The sequence below is a fragment of the Physeter macrocephalus genome, chromosome 11, assembly GCF_002837175.3.
Source record: "Physeter macrocephalus isolate SW-GA chromosome 11, ASM283717v5, whole genome shotgun sequence".
Taxonomy (NCBI): domain Eukaryota; kingdom Metazoa; phylum Chordata; class Mammalia; order Artiodactyla; family Physeteridae; genus Physeter; species Physeter macrocephalus.
Window position 1 is genome coordinate 60,029,510 of NC_041224.1, and position 3,280 is coordinate 60,032,789.

The 3,280-nt window shown below is 40.9% G+C and overlaps 1 protein-coding gene across 12 annotated transcripts in view; it reads left to right on the top strand.

Annotated features, from left to right (window-relative positions):
* Positions 1 to 3,280, top strand: part of MAP2K5 (mitogen-activated protein kinase kinase 5) — a 281,510-nt gene that overhangs the window by 7,133 nt on the left and 271,097 nt on the right. The window lies entirely within an intron of this gene.

Consider the following 3,280-nt stretch of genomic DNA (forward strand, 5'->3'; position numbering starts at 1 on the left):
TCCGGACGCGCAGGCTTAGCGGCCATGGCTCACGGGCCCAGCCGCTCCGCGGCATGTGGGATCTTCCCAGACCGGGGCACGAACCCGTGTCCCCTGTGTTGGCAGGCGGACTGTCAACCACTGCGCCACCAGGGAAGCCCTGCAGTAATTTTTCAAAGGGTTTATGGGTTGCGTTACTTTAGAAACTGACAAAAACAGATTATTTATGATCATCATATGGTACATTTAAATATTTATAAATTAATGCAAGTTTAATGATGATACTGAACCGAGTAATATTTTCTTATTTAATCATATCTTGGGTGTGCATATTTCTGTAATATAGCTTTAATTACCAACATGACCTTTATCTGCTCTTGCTCCTCACTGTAATCATATTGTGGGACAAAATGAAACGTGTAAACTACCTGTAGGCCAGTGATTATTGATTAAAAGATTTTAATCCTTTGCTGCTTTAAAACAGCAACAGAGTAGAACATTTAAGTGAACGTTGCATGGAGTAATTCTGTTTTATTGGGGCTTGGCATGGCTGTTAGATGATGGCAGCAACACTTCAGGTCTTGAGTCCTTTCCACCCTCCCAAAACAATTGGCTTGGGGACTGGGGTGGGGGCAGGGTGTACTAGAAAAGTGGTTTTGACATAAGCCAGAGGGAGGTCATGGGCTGAGTAATGTTAAGATGAGAGTTTAGTCAGCACAGGGGCTCTGGTGTTAAGAAGGATAAAGTAAGGATCTGTAACTATGGTCCCATCTTTTCTCGAAGATGTGGTCTGCTTTTCCATGTAGAAAAATGTACAGTTTGTCCACATGATTTTTTCCTTTTTGTTCTTGTTTTTTAAGCAGATGGTTAACTACAGAGAGTACAATTGCCCTCTCTTTTATTTATGTTCTCTTGGGGGATGATTTGGCAATACTTACCTAAATATAAAATGTTCAAAACCTTTGACTCAGCAGATCCACTTTTAGGAAGCTGTCCAACAGAAATACCTACACATGTGTTGAATGCCCTTCAAACAAAGTTTCCTTGTGGAATTTTTTTTTTTTTTTTTTTTTTTTAATTTTGGCTGCGCCGCACCGCTTGTGGGATCGCAGTTCCCTGACCAGGGATTGAACCCGGGCCACGGCAGCGAAAGCGCCGAATCCTAACCACTAGGCCACCAGGGAACCCCCTAGAGTTATTATTATCATTATTTTAAATTTATTTATTTATTTTTGACTGCATGGGGGTCCTAGTTGAGGCATGCAGGATCTTCACTGTGGCATGCGGGATCTTTTGTTGCAGCGCGTGGGCTCTTCATTGTGGCATGTGGGTTTTCTCTAGTTGTGGTGCCTGGGCTTCAGAGCACGTGGGTTCTGTAGTTTGTGGCATGCGGCCTCTTTAGTTGAGGAGGGTGGGCTCAGTAGTTGTGGCTTAGTTGCCCTGTGGCATGTGGGATCTTAGTTCACCGACCAGGGATCGAACCCACGTCCCCTGCATTGGAAGGTGGATTCTTTACCACTGGACCACTAGGGAAGTCCCTGGAATTATTTTTAATAGCAAAAAATTTAGAGGTAAGCTAAATGCCTAGAATAATGGATTAATAAATTATTTATCCATAGTCTGAAGCATTAAGCAGTGCCTAAAAAGAATGAGAATTTTAAGCATTGACATGGAAGTATATTCATGATATACTGTTGAATAAACAAAATATGTATGGTAGGATCTCATATCTCTTAATCCCTCCTCCTCCTCCCAACTTCATGTATATATTGAGAGATGAAGATCTGAAGAGGTGCCCACTGCAGTGCTTTCCAGTGGTTTCCCCTGGAAAGTAGACTTGGGGCTGGAGTGGGGGAAGAGTTGGCTGAATGAGCACAGTTTTTTACTTTATATCTTTCTCTATTGAATGTTTTTCAACAATCATTTCGTGGTTTTAAAAGCTACTTCAGAACTCTTAAAATAATTTGTATTGTATTAACCACACTGGACTCCATATACTACTGAAAAATAGTATGTATATCTGAAATACATATTAGTGTTGCAAGCTCTTCAGACCCCTTGTGGTAGCTCCTTGGGTGTGCCAGGGATTTCATGGACAGTCTGGTAGTTAACATTTGGAGTACTTACTGTTGCCAGATACTTGTTAAGAGCATTCTGTGGGTTATCTCATTTAACCTTCACAAGATCCCCATGAAGTACTTTGAAGGACTGTTATTAGCTCTGTTCTAGTTGAGGAAAGGACATCTCCTGTAAGCAACTTGTTCAAGTCTCACAGCTAGTAAGTGGTAAAGTGGAATTTCTCATGTGTATATTCTCAACCACTGTTGAGACTCGTTCTTAGAGTTGTCATAATTCTTGATATTGTATGTTTTGATTGTTTTTAGATGTGGCAAAAAAGAAACTTACCTTGTTCTTTCTACTTCTTGCTTTCTGGGTCCCTCCAAGGGGCTCAATGTACCTGTGCCTTACTGGTTTTCAGAGTTAGGGTTCATAGTGGTAATGCTGATTATTTTAGCTATCATTTATTGATGGCCTGCACTGTGCTAGGCAGTGTACTAGATGATTTACCTGGATTGTTGCTAATCTTTGCAACAACTCTGTGAGGTAGGAGAATTATATTTGTGAGGAAATTGAAACTCAGAGACATGAAGAGATTGTTGAAAGTGATCAGCTAGGAAGTGGTGGAACCCATATTCAAATGCCGTTCTGTTTGACTATAAAACTTGCACTCTTTATAACCAAGTGTGTTGAAAGCCTGTGAAGGGTGTTAAGTATGGTTTATGGGTATGATGGAACAACTCTTGAATAAATAAAACTTTGATCAAAGAAATACTTATGGTAATATATTTAACATGAAAAGTACACTTAACACTAACAGAAAAAATGTTTAAATTTCTAGGTTTAACTTCTTAGAGATCACTTTCCTTCTTTTCCCCCAACAAGGGCAGAAGCTCTATACCCATCTGCATCTGGATCAGTTTTAGGTGAAAAGAATAAGAACAAAAATACACAGAGACAAAATAATGATAGTTCTTTGTTTTTTTGTGCTTAGATTATTGTGTACTTTCCATTATAGACTTAAAATCCTAGGCTGGCTTTTTTCGTGATTGTTCTAGGGCGACCTTATTTTCTGTACCAAGGATCTTCACTAATAAATGAAATCTATGTATAAGAAATAGTTGGGGGGCTTCCCTGGTGGCGCAGTGGTTGAGAGTCTGCCTGCCGATGCAGGGGACACGGGTTCGTGCCCCGGTCTGGGAAGATCCCACATGCCGCGGAGCGTCTAGGCCCGTGAGCCATG